Genomic DNA, 13,707 nt, shown 5'->3' with positions numbered 1-13,707 from the left:
CATGGCAAATGATGAAGAATGCCACTATTAGTGGGTGAGGGCAATTTTAAAACACGTTGGGCCATATTCTCAAGGAGCTATCGCCAAGTTAACGGCACTTTATCACCCTATTCACAAGCTGGTGCCAACAGCCCATAACACCAGTTTATCCGCGATAGCAGCTGCTAAAAACATCGCCACAGATGGCCCCGGCAACTATCGCTAATGAGATGCAGAGTAGGCGTTCCTGTGCAAAAAGCCGTGACAGACTGCTTACTGGAACCTCAAAATTTGCTTCAATTTCGAGCGCAATTAAAAAACTTCATTGGCTGCTTGTAAAAAACGAGTCCTTTTCAAAACTCTTTGTTTATTCTTCCAAGCCCTTCAGGACACAGGTCCAGTCCATCTGAAACAACAATTTCAGTGGTATGTGCCCAGAAGATCTTTACGCTCGTCAGGAGCAAAATTAACAGTAGTACCGACTATAAAAAGAGATAGATGGGGATGCAGAAGCTTTTCCGCTGGGGCAGCCAAGGCCTGGAATGAGCTCCCTTTCGGTTTGAGAAATTCTAAGGATATATTTGCATTCAGGAAGGCGTTGAAAACATGGCTGTTTTAATAATCTTTTGGCCGTAACCTTGAGTCAGGAGGACTGCAGCAAGTGCCAGGACACCTCAGGGTAACCGTGCGCTGTATAAGTTTTTCTAACATAACATAACTCCACAACATTCTCAACGACCAGCCACATCGGTGAAAAGACCACAAAACGTGTGATAATGCGCGTTAATAGCAGGAAACTAATACCTGCTCTGACCTGATGTAACGACAACCGGCAGCAGCCAAGGGAGCACAGCCCAAAGCCAAACATGAAGAACAACCGATGCCCTAAGCAACGGAACATGCAGCCCAGAGTCCCAATAGGGCAACAACACCCACTGCCACCACCCTTAGGACCACAACCCCCCTGAAACCCCCCCCCCGGACCACCACAGAGGCAGCACGGACAAAGATAGCAGACCCACAGGAAATGCACCAGCCTCACAGACTTAACACCAGAGGATGTCATTGCCCACTACAGGCTCAAAAGGACAACCATCCTACGATTCTTGACCATCATCGCTCAACAGGCCGACGGCACCAACACAGCGGACAACCAACATCCCACCCCACACAAAGCTGCTGGCTGTGCTTCACCTGTTGGCCTCTGGTACCCCCCAAACAACACCCGCCAGAGTCGGAGGAGTCTCACAGTCAGCCACATCCAAGTCCCTCACACCTGTCCTGGATGCCTTCATCTGCCTGATCCCCTGCTCAGCACTCCACGTGCCACTGACAGCCCATGGACTGCTACTGATTGAGTTTTGTGCTGTGGAGAGGTTGCACAGCAATGCCACCTCAGCCAGAGTGGGAGACCTGGGACGTTGATGAGGAAGTTGATGCAGGTGTAACACACCCCACGACATCTGCATCAGGACTAACCCGAAGGGACACAATCCTAGCAGTTTCTTCACATGAGCGCGCTCATCTCTAGTGCCCCAACCTCTGTGCGCTGCAACTCACGGACACATCTGTTTGAATGTTGGGTGACCGCTGTCCGTGCTCCTGCTCCCTCCATGTTGCTCAGCAGTTGACTCTGTTATGCAGGTGTTTTCTGTTTCCATTGCACTGGTGTCCACTGTTAAAGTTGTTGCCAGAACCAAGCACTCCGTGCGGGCTGGCTTATACTCACCCCACACACATCCAGCACTGGCGTCACTGTACATGTGGTCCTGCCAATAAAGGGGCCGGGCGCACGTGCCTGTAGCCAGTTCAACATGATATATGCGTGTGTCCCTGTGGTCTTGTTTTATGCATGAGGGCCCTGGGCCCTGCGTCATTACATTGTGCTGAGCTGAGTACAGTGGACGCACACATGTCACCGCAGGCAGCGGGTACGACCTTGGACATGTAGCTTTGTCATCAGGTACTCAATACATAAGAGGAGTGGACTGGGCCGTTGTACGGAGGACCAGCGTCAAGGTGTGAATGATGATTCCGTGGCTCTGGACGTGGTTCATTGCAGGACATGTGCACATGCATGTGTATCTGTCGCAGTGTGGGTTTCCTTTGTTGGGTCCCTGATGAGACTTGAAGACCCACGTATGTGATCTAGTTCGGCTTCTATGAGCTCTGAACCCACCCGCACCTATACGGCCATCTCGTTTTGGCATTCTGACAACTAGCATTGGAATGCGATGTGTGCCTCGGTGAAGTGTTAGGAACCGGCTGTGGTGGCGGGCGCTTCCTGCTGTGTGGTCCTTGCAGGGGCTGGGGTCTTCTCTATGTAGCTTGGCTGCCCTGCTCCTGGGTGGGTTGCCTGAGAAGTCCATGAGCTGTTGTAGGGTGTCGGTGTCGGAGGTGTGGTGGTCGTCTCTGGCATCACTGATGGGTTGTCTGGTCTGACCTGCTGGAGGTGTTTTTTGTCCCTCTGCAATGTGAAGGGGAGATGCATGTTGACATTTTGTTGCCATTAATGTTTGCGCATTGTTCTTTTTTACATGCACACTGTGTTACAATGTAAAAACCCACCTCTTTCTCGGTATCTATTCATAAATCTCTTTCTCCTTGCCTTTGCTTCTGCCTCTCGTTGATTAAAGTGAATAGCGCCAAGAAACCGTCCGGTGAATGTCGCGCTTTACAAATAATTTTTACATTACATTACATTACAATGTACATTGTGACTGTTTGGGCGGTGCTGGCAATTTGGGGGGGAGAGTGGACATTGTGACTACATGACGGATGTGAGGTTGTACCCATGCATATGCATCTCACAGTTCCCTGCTCTGTCCAATGTGATTGGCCTGTTTTTGCGCATGAGCAGACCTAGTTGTGTCCCCTGTTCTGCAGTGTTGGTGTTGCACTTTGTGCCACATTGTCATGGGAAGTGCTGTGATTGCTATGTGTGTGTGCTGCAGTGTGCCACGGGGATGAGGGACCTGATCCTGGGTCATTGTGGGTGTGCAGTGTGCTATACTTGATTGTACATGTGTGCCATTGTGCCCATCTCCCCGTCCCCCCAGTCCCTGTTCGTTATTCACCCTGTTGTTGTTGTGTCAGGTCCTCTCGAGCTGTGTCCGTACTCCCACCTCCTTGCACCGGCTCCACACTGATGACTGGTCTCCATTTCCTCCTGCTCCTCCTGTGGTGCAGGACTCCCACCTCCTGTCGCCATTGCTGCCTTAAAGTTGGCAGTGGGTTTGTGCCTGCTTTAGGGTTTCAGGTCATGCCAGCGCCTCTTGACCTCATCCATTGTCCTCCTCGACACTCCGGCTGTGTTCCAGGTAGTCTGATTGTGGGACAGTTGCTGGTAGTGTTCTGTCACCTCCGTGACGCTGGTCTTGTGTTGCTGTGGACTGCACCCCGTCTTCCTCTCCCTCTTCTCCCTGGCCTTCCCAGACCCAGTTGTATCTTGTTGGTGGTCTGTGGGGATATCGGGTTCGCGTTGGCCTCTGCGCTCGGTCAAGGTGCATCCATGGTGCTGCGCACTTTGGATTGTTTCTGGTGTGTTTTTCTTGTTCTGCTTTTATAGTGCATTTTCCCGCCGACGCATGGGATTTGCATGCCTGTGGCTGGTTTTCGCAGCTTTTTGTATCACGCTTGGCCTCATCGCAGCATTTTTTGCGTTCGTGTTTCGCATTTTTGCGGCGTGGCGTTGATTTTAACACAGCCATTTGACACGTTATCTGGTGACTATCGCATGGTACCACCGTGTTGAGAAAACTTGGTTAACACGGCATACATTTCCCACGATAGACTGCAATGTTGTAGGTTGCGTTAAGTTACTTTTGCGATGATTATCACATGTTCTTGAGAATATGCCCCGTTGTGTGCTTTTGATTGAGGGTGCTCCTTTTGAGGTGACAACCTACTTATTCTATTGTTGTGTGTGATAGGCTACATGAGTGCGAGGACAGAAAAGGAGAGTAACCTCGCTCCTCAATTTTGTGTGTTGAAATGTCTGTCTGGTATTTTGACTTTTGGCCCTCGTGTCACGCTAATCTAAGCATGTATGCAGAGACCTATCTTTGCCATGTGAGGTACTGTAACTATTCTGTGACCTGGAGTGGGGCACCACGTGAGCCCTCACAGTGTACAGATGACCACTGTCCCCATCTTGAGTATAACACATGAAGCGGTGGTGGTAGCAATTGTGTTTTTGGAACTGATAGAGTGACCAAACCTTTTTTATCGGTCAGCAAGAGTGAGGCCTACAGGCTCCTTTTGGGAAAAGTTCTGTAGCTATGTGAATGCCCTGGATCATGCGCTGGCAACCTGCATTTATGCCAACTGTATGTGTATTGTGCTTGTAGCACATGAGGACTAGTAGAACTCTGCATGTGAGTGGGTCTGAGTACTGAAGCCAGTGTAATCCATTTTAGGTGTCCCTGATATGGCATGGCACAAGATGGAGGATGAGGACAGTTTCCATTGCGTGCGGAAGTCTATTACCTACATTCCTGTTGCTGGGGGTGGAGATCGAGACACTGAAGTGAGGAGGATGAAATCAGGATTACCTTTAGAAACTCAATGAGGATTTTTGTCTACAAAGAATTGCTGATCTTCCAGAGCACTGCCATTTGGTTGATGGCAGGGGTGAAGGTTGGGATTTCAGTTTCTGCTTTGTTGGTGGAAGAAGTTTCTAAGTCATGTCTGTTCTTTAGTCTACTTCACAAAAAATCTACAAGAGGGTCTGAGGGGGACTAGTTTACAGACTACAATACCTTCAATCCCCAGAACATGTCAACATACACTAACAGAAGGTCTTAAGTCCAAAGAAAAACAAAACGCCGCATGATGCTATAATTGCTGCACCTCTCTTCAAAGAATTACTGCATCACTAGGCAAGGAGATTAAGAGTCCATCAGCCCACCCTTATTGGCGGAGCTTCGTCATATGAGACCCTAGGGGGTCAAAGTCAGGGCCCCTACACTCTCGAGCCACCCGGCTCTACTGGGTACCCGTCTCAATGATCCCCAAAGAGGAATATCTCCTGCCAAAGTGTGCAACAATATTTCAAAGAATACAAAAAATGCAGTGCGATAACGTGATAGTGCTCTAAAAATGACTACGTGGTCAACAAATATGTTTATTGTGAATTGACCAGGTGTCATATCTAAAAAACCAAATTAGTCGAAAAAATATATACGACTAATTCCTGACTTGGTCTCTCAAGGTCGACATGTTTCAGCCGATCTGGTTGTTTCACCCGGCTTTCTTCAGGACCTAATAGTAATGGTATCGAAGGCTACTGCAGGATAAATTTGGTAAAATGGTGTATATAACCAGTGCAACTCAAAATCAAAATATTGGTGATATAGTTATGTGGCCATTGCCACCCTACCAGACTAGCATTGTTTATGCTTTGTTTAGGTGTTGTCACCTCTTCTTCTTTCCTAAAAGAGAAGATAGTAGGGGTCAAAAATAGTTTTGTAGGGTTAGCACAGAAAAAACAGCATCAGCGACTAATGTTCAATAGTGCCCTTCTCATGCACTACATAATTTGAAGAATGGCCAACTTGTGGTCCATAATACAAGAACATTCTCTTAGAAAATAAGGGATTGTAACTCACCCAACGTTCTTTGGGAGAAAAGCCTCACCTCACCCGGCAGATTGCTCGGTGTAGGAGGCACCGCTCTGTTAAAAAGATAGGGACACAAGAGGACGGGTTGTATACACATATACCGGTGCTCAAAGGTCCCTACATAAAAGTTAACAAAATAAACCAATCAACTCTTGACTCTAACACACAAGCACCAGATAAATGGCAGAACAACTGTGCCATGCAAACGGTTTGACTTTTAGCCAGTTCTATTGCTAAACTTCATATACTATGGTCAAAGTGGAGGTTATAGATAGAGCCACCCTATGTAATCACATCAGTGTAGAAATACATCCCTCTGCTCACTAATCGGGATATAGAAGTAGAAGTGATGGTACCACCCTTTATTCATACCAAGTCAACATGCATCTTATTTACATCTAGGGATTTTTTAGTTAACCCATAATCAGACCCATGACTGTATCTGGTCATATATTTAAACTGTTCAAAGATAAACAACTACCTCGGTCAAGGCACACATTCCTAGGTGTCTTACCTATCCGTCGAGACCTCGAGCTGGACCCTGAGCAGTCTGGGAGGTGTCGACAGCAAGGTATGGACTCCTTAAATAGCCGCTCCGATCAGTCAGAACGGGCGCCAAAATGTCAGGTGTTGTTAATTGTACTTGCCGTGGATGTATCGTTAAGCAAGCGCATGCGTGGAAACGAAGTCGCCACTCTGAATGCGCATGCGCAGCCCCGAATGCACACTAGACACCGCGCATGCGCAGAGGCAATGCCGCTGATCAGAATGCGCATGTGTAGTACGATGTTCACGGACTACTCAATCGGACATCACAAAATCAAGGATTCCCATAGGTCCTGGCCCCCAGAGTGCCATGGTATTACCAAGCCTCGAAAACTGAAGTAATAAACACTGTACAAAGCGTGCGCCGTACTTAATGTTCATGACCAGATCTTATTGGCATATCTTTACTAATTGCAAGGGTTGATGAATACCTCTTACAGTGTATACACTGATGTACACGTGTTGCTTCATTCAAGGTCTCAAAGGGAGAGAAAACCAACCTGTCTGTCTCTCTAAGATCTAAATCTATAGTTACGCTACCTATACCAAACACAGCATGACATAACATTTCAAAGTCGAAACAAGAAGTGTGATAAAGAACAGGGAATCAATACCCATATTTAGCATGCAACCAAACTGCCTCCATAAAAGAGGAATGTGGCTGCCACTTCTACCCATTTGGTGAGAGAATAAGGTAGGACATGCCAATAGAGCTGTCTCGATCGTTGGATTGGTAAAATCATGGATATGAAACCAGGAGAGAGTTAAATGTATATATATGTATGCCCACCTCTCGGGGTGAGTAGAATTAATCTCAGAACAGGTTAAGTACCTCAGGAGATAATCCGGTTATATTTCCATGCCTGGGCCGACATATGGCGAAGTACCTGATGACAGTGTTGTCTTCCTTAATTACGAGGCTGTGTAACACGATATAATGTGGTATGAAGAAATAAAATCTATTTGCTGTGTGATCCTAGTGGGAGTAAATACAGTGGATGTCACCTGGATCAGGAAAGAGTAGAAATACTCGTGGTATATTGGGAAAAAACCAAAACTAGGTCTATTTCCATGCCTAGATCGATGTATGGACAAGTATCTGATAACAAAATAGCCCTCCAGAATTCATGGGGCTATGTAGCAAGATCTAGGATGGCATGAAGAAGTCAGGTCTACTTGCTATGTGATCCTTATTACTGCAAAGACAGAGGATGAAGGAACAGTGGAGATATTCGTGATGTATTGGGTAATGAAAAACATGCATCACACACCAACAAAGGGTGCGCATTCAGATGGATGTCCAGGGGATGCTATCATTAAGGCCATGTGTGTCCGTTTTCATTTTGAAAATCCATTTCTGTTCTCTCACGAACAGGAACTTCGAGGTGTCACTTATATGTTGAGGAATGAGTGGTCGTTCGAGCACAATCCATCTCATGTCGTCAGCTCTGTGATGTTTTTCCAGAAAGTGATCTGTAAGACATGTGGACTGTTTTTTACACCGGATCGTGCTCTTATGCTCACTGATTCGGAGCTTAATTTTCCTTGTCGTGTAACCGATGTAATGCAGAGAGCAAGGGCACGTGATCATATAGATCACGCTCTCTGAGTTACAGTTCGTGTGACTGTTCAGTATCCATGGACGATTCGTACCTATGTCAACAGAAGTGGTTTTGGAGGTCTGAGGGCAGACACTACATGACCCACACGGGTAGTGTCCCCGTACTGGTGGTAGTGACCACAACGTGTTGACACCATGTGTTTGTTCAGTCCGTGGTCGTGTGTGCACAAGACTGTTGCGCAAACTAGGACCCTTTCTAAAAGCAAACAGAGGAGACGGAATGTATTCAGCGGCCACATTCAAAATGTGCCAATGCTTCCGTATCATCTTCTGCAGTTTATTTGAGAGGGTGCAAAAGGTGGTTACAAAAGTGAGCCTCTCATTGGGGGTCCTCATAGTGCTGTTATCCAAAAGAGCATCCCGATGGTTATTGGATGCTCTTTTCCAAGCCTGACGCACTAGTCTTTTAGGGTACTGGCGTGACTGCAACTGGTGAGCCAGTACCTCTGCATGTTTGTGAAAAAGGTCCTTCGTGGAACAGTTCCGCCTGATACGCAGGAACTGGCCCACCGGAAGATTCTCTCTTAAGGCCCTCGGGTGATGACTGTCAAATGACAAGAGAGAATTTCTGGACATTGGTTTCTTGAACAGCTCACAGTGTAGCGAATTGCCAATGGGGAAAATTGAAATGTCAAGGAAAGACAGACGCTGTTGATCAAACTCTATCGTGAATTTCAGGAAGGTATTCTGCTCATTGAGCCAGGCATGAAAGGCCTGAATCTCATGGCTGGAGCCTCGCCAAACCACCAAAATATCGTCTATGTACCTCTTCCACAACACCAGATGTTTAAAAAAAGGGTTGTTGTGGTTCAGTACATGATGTTGTTCGAAAAGATGGACATAGAGGTTGGCGAGGCTCGGCGCAAAAACACTCCCCATCGAGGTACCAGAAATTTGTAAAAAGATCTGGTCCTCGAAGCGAAAAAAGTTTTCGGTCATCGCTATTCTTGCGCACTCCATAATGAAATGGACCGGAGTTATGCTATCCAGATCCCGCCCTTCCAGGAGCCTTCTGATGGATTCAAGGGTCTCCAGTTGCGGGATGCATGTGTAGAGAGATTCTACATCAAAACTTGCCAGAATGTCAGTTTCGGGATGGAACTCAATGTCTGGCAACAGCCTCAAAGCATCAGAGGTGTCCTTAAGATAGGTAGGCATTTCAGACACCATGGGCCGTAAAAAAACATCTACAAACTTGGAGAGGGGCTCAAGAAGTGATCCTATCCCCGAGATGATGGGACGTCCCGGAGGGGGTCTTTTACTTTTGTGTATTTTGGGGAGGCAGTAGAAATAGGGCATTACTGGATTACTTGTCACCAGAAATCGAGCCTCTTGCGACGTGATCCATCCTTCTGCCTCCCCTTCCTCAACCAGATGTTTGATCTCTAAAGTTAGCCTGGGTGTCGGGTCCATTTCCAGAATGCGATAGAATTTGTCATCTGTAAGTTGCCGAAGGCATTCTCTCCGGTAAGTGACAGTGTCCTGTAGGACAATGGCACCCCCCTTGTCCGCTGGCTTGATAATAACAGACTTGTCTGTACCAAGGTTTTGAAGAGCCACTCTATCCTTTCTGGAAAAATTGCAGAAACTTGTGGGCCGTGTGTCACATAATGCCATCATGTCAAACGTCACGGCTTTTTCAAAGGTGGAAACCTGAGACGGGACTTGGTGTGCCATGGGTGTGAAACTACTCTTGGGTCGTAACCCAGTATTCGTAGTATTGGTGTCTTCATAAGAGGAAGTGACATCGTCTGTCGATCTGTTCTTAAAAAAGAAATGCAGCCGGATTTTTCAGAAAAAATTTTCAAGCTCGCATCTCATAGTGAAAGGGTCACCTGTAAAAGTGGGCACAAAACCCAACCCTCTGTTGAGGACACTCAATTCACTCTCCGTCAAAATTCTCGAACTCAAATTGACTACGAGATCGTTCCTCAATTGTTGGTTGTGCTGTGGGTTTGCTGAAGATTGCCCCTGCTCCGAGTGTTCGGGAATGTGGGGTCTGATTGCCAATGAACAGTTGTTGTGCCTCTCCGTTTGCCCCTCGTTCGGCCTGGGCCTTGATCTAAAAAAGGCTGGTTAGGATAAAAATGGGGTTGTGGTGGAAAAGGTGGTACATGTGATGGAAAGGGAGGTTGGTAGCCCCAGGGTCCTGGTGGCCACCATTGGCCCTGGTTAGGATAGTAGCCCTGTGTCCCACGCCCCCTGTTGTATCCACGAGATCGGCCTCTGCCTCGCCCTCGGGGGAACCCATTGGGAGATGACTCTGAGTCAGTTGATCCCTGCTCTGATCCAGAGGAAGAGTAATTCGATCCATATCGTCTGCCCTTGTTGTTGAAGAGTGGGGCCACGTAGTTCTCATTGGTGTACGGGTAGATTTTCTCCCATGAGAAACGGGCTAAGTCCTTTTTGAACTTATCGATCTTGTTAATCAGGATGTTATCTCTATATTCCTTGTTGGTCTTATTGGCCTCGTCCATATTCTTTTTGTACAATGCAGCTGTAATAGTTGTTTTGATCTGTCCCTCCATTGTTTGTATTTCGATAAGGATCGCGTCCGCCTGGCGCTTAGCCGTGCTGATGATTAAAATCAGCCAGTCACGGGTACAGCGCCAGGCAATGAGCGACCAGTCTCGCATGAATTGCTTATCGGTGAGGAACAACCTAGGTGCGTTGGTGACTATTAAACCAGTCGGCGCACATTTGCCTCGCAAATATTCAGTCATACAAACAATGGAGGGACAGATCAAAACAACTATTACAGCTGCATTGTACAAAAAGAATATGGACGAGGCCAATAAGACCAACAAGGAATATAGAGATAACATCCTGATTAACAAGATCGATAAGTTCAAAAAGGACTTAGCCCGTTTCTCATGGGAGAAAATCTACCCGTACACCAATGAGAACTACGTGGCCCCACTCTTCAACAACAAGGGCAGACGATATGGATCGAAGTACTCTTCCTCTGGATCAGAGCAGGGATCAACTGACTCAGAGTCATCTCCCAATGGGTTCCCCCGAGGGCGAGGCAGAGGCCGATCTCGTGGATACAACAGGGGGCGTGGGACACAGGGCTACTATCCTAACCAGGGCCAATGGTGGCCACCAGGACCCTGGGGCTACCAACCTCCCTTTCCATCACATGTACCACCTTTTCCACCACAACCCCATTTTTATCCTAACCAGCATTTTTTAGATCAAGGCCCAGGCCGAACGAGGGGCAAACGGAGAGGCACAACAACTGTTCATTGGCAATCAGACCCCACATTCCCGAACACTCGGAGCAGGGGCAATCTTCAGCAAACCCACAGCACAACCAACAATTGAGGAACGATCTCGTAGTCAATTTGAGTTCGAGAATTTTGACGGAGAGTGAATTGAGTGTCCTCAACAGAGGGTTGGGTTTTGTGCCCACTTTTACAGGTGACCCTTTCACTATGAGATGCGAGCTTGAAAATTTTTTCTGAAAAATACGGCTGCATTTCTTTTTTAAGAACAGATCGACAGACGATGTCACTTCCTCTTATGAAGACACCAATACTACGAATACTGGGTTACGACCCAAGAGTAGTTTCACACCCATGGCACACCAAGTCCCGTCTCAGGTTTCCACCTTTGAAAAAGCCGTGACGTTTGACATGATGGCATTATGTGACACACGGCCCACAAGTTTCTGCAATTTTTCCAGAAAGGATAGAGTGGCTCTTCAAAACCTTGGTACAGACAAGTCCGTTATTATCAAGCCAGCGGACAAGGGGGGTGCCATTGTCCTACAGGACACTGTCACTTACCGGAGAGAATGCCTTCGGCAACTTACAGATGACAAATTCTATCGCATTCTGGAAATGGACCCGACACCCAGGCTAACTTTAGAGATCAAACATCTGGTTGAGGAAGGGGAGGCAGAAGGATGGCTCACGTCGCAAGAGGCTCGATTTCTGGTGACAAGTAATCCAGTAATGCCCTATTTCTACTGCCTCCCCAAAATACACAAAAGTAAAAGACCCCCTCCGGGACGTCCCATCATCTCGGGGATAGGATCACTTCTTGAGCCCGTCTCCAAGTTTGTAGATGTTTTTTTACGGCCCATGGTGTCTGAAATGCCTACCTATCTTAAGGACACCTCTGATGTTTTGAGGCTGTTGCCAGACATTGAGTTCCATCCCGAAACTGACATTCTGGCAAGTTTTGATGTAGAATCTCTCTACACATGCATCCCGCAACTGGAGACCCTTGAATCCATCAGAAGGCTCCTGGAAGGGCGGGATCTGGATAGCATAACTCCGGTCCATTTCATTATGGAGTGCGCAAGAATAGCGATGACCGAAAACTTTTTTCGCTTCGAGGACCAGATCTTTTTACAAATTTCTGGTACCTCGATGGGGAGTGTTTTTGCACCGAGCCTCGCCAACCTCTATGTCCATCTTTTCGACCAACATCATGTACTGAACCACAACAACCCTTTTTTTAAACATCTGGTGTTGTGGAAGAGGTACATAGACGATATTTTGGTGGTTTGGCGAGGCTCCAGCCATGAGATTCAGGCCTTTCATGCCTGGCTCAATGAGCAGAATACCTTCCTGAAATTCACGATAGAGTTTGATCAAAAGCGTCTGTCTTTCCTTGACATTTCAATTTTCCCCATTGGCAATTCGCTACACTGTGAGCTGTTCAAGAAACCAATGTCCAGAAATTCTCTCTTGTCATTTGACAGTCATCACCCGAGGGCCTTAAGAGAGAATCTTCCGGTGGGCCAGTTCCTGCGTATCAGGCGGAACTGTTCCACGAAGGACCTTTTTCACAAACATGCAGAGGTACTGGCTCACCAGTTGCAGTCACGCCAGTACCCTAAAAGACTAGTGCGTCAGGCTTGGAAAAGAGCATCCAATAACCATCGGGATGCTCTTTTGGATAACAGCACTATGAGGACCCCAATGAGAGGCTCACTTTTGTAACCACCTTTTGCACCCTCTCAAATAAACTGCAGAAGATGATACGGAAGCATTGGCACATTTTGAATGTGGCCGCTGAATACATTCCGTCTCCTCTGTTTGCTTTTAGAAAGGGTCCTAGTTTGCGCAACAGTCTTGTACACACACGACCACGGACTGAACAAACACATGGTGTCAACACGTTGTGGTCACTACCACCAGTACGGGGACACTACCCGTGTGGGTCATGTAGTGTCTGCCCTCAGACCTCCAAAACCACTTCTGTTGACATAGGTACAAATCGTCCATGGATACTGAACAGTCACACGAACTGTAACTCAGAGAGCGTGATCTATATGATCACGTGCCCTTGCTCTCTGCATTACATCGGTTACACGACAAGGAAAATTAAGCTCCGAATCAGTGAGCATAAGAGCACGATCCGGTGTAAAAAACAGTCCACATGTCTTACAGATCACTTTCTGGAAAAACATCACAGAGCTGACGACATGAGATGGATTGTGCTCGAACGACCACTCATTCCTCAACATATAAGTGACACCTCGAAGTTCCTGTTCGTGAGAGAACAGAAATGGATTTTCAAAATGAAAACGGACACACATGGCCTTAATGATAGCATCCCCTGGACATCCATCTGAATGCGCACCCTTTGTTGGTGTGTGATGCATGTTTTTCATTACCCAATACATCACGAATATCTCCACTGTTCCTTCATCCTCTGTCTTTGCAGTAATAAGGATCACATAGCAAGTAGACCTGACTTCTTCATGCCATCCTAGATCTTGCTACATAGCCCCATGAATTCTGGAGGGCTATTTTGTTATCAGATACTTGTCCATACATCGATCTAGGCATGGAAATAGACCTAGTTTTGGTTTTTTCCCAATATACCACGAGTATTTCTACTCTTTCCTGATCCAGGTGACATCCACTGTATTTACTCCCACTAGGATCACACAGCAAATAGATTTTATTTCTTCATACCACA

Source organism: Triturus cristatus, chromosome 10 (assembly GCF_964204655.1).
Source record: "Triturus cristatus chromosome 10, aTriCri1.1, whole genome shotgun sequence".
NCBI classification, from domain to species: Eukaryota; Metazoa; Chordata; class Amphibia; order Caudata; family Salamandridae; genus Triturus; species Triturus cristatus.
Note: the sequence above shows the minus strand (reverse complement) of the source record.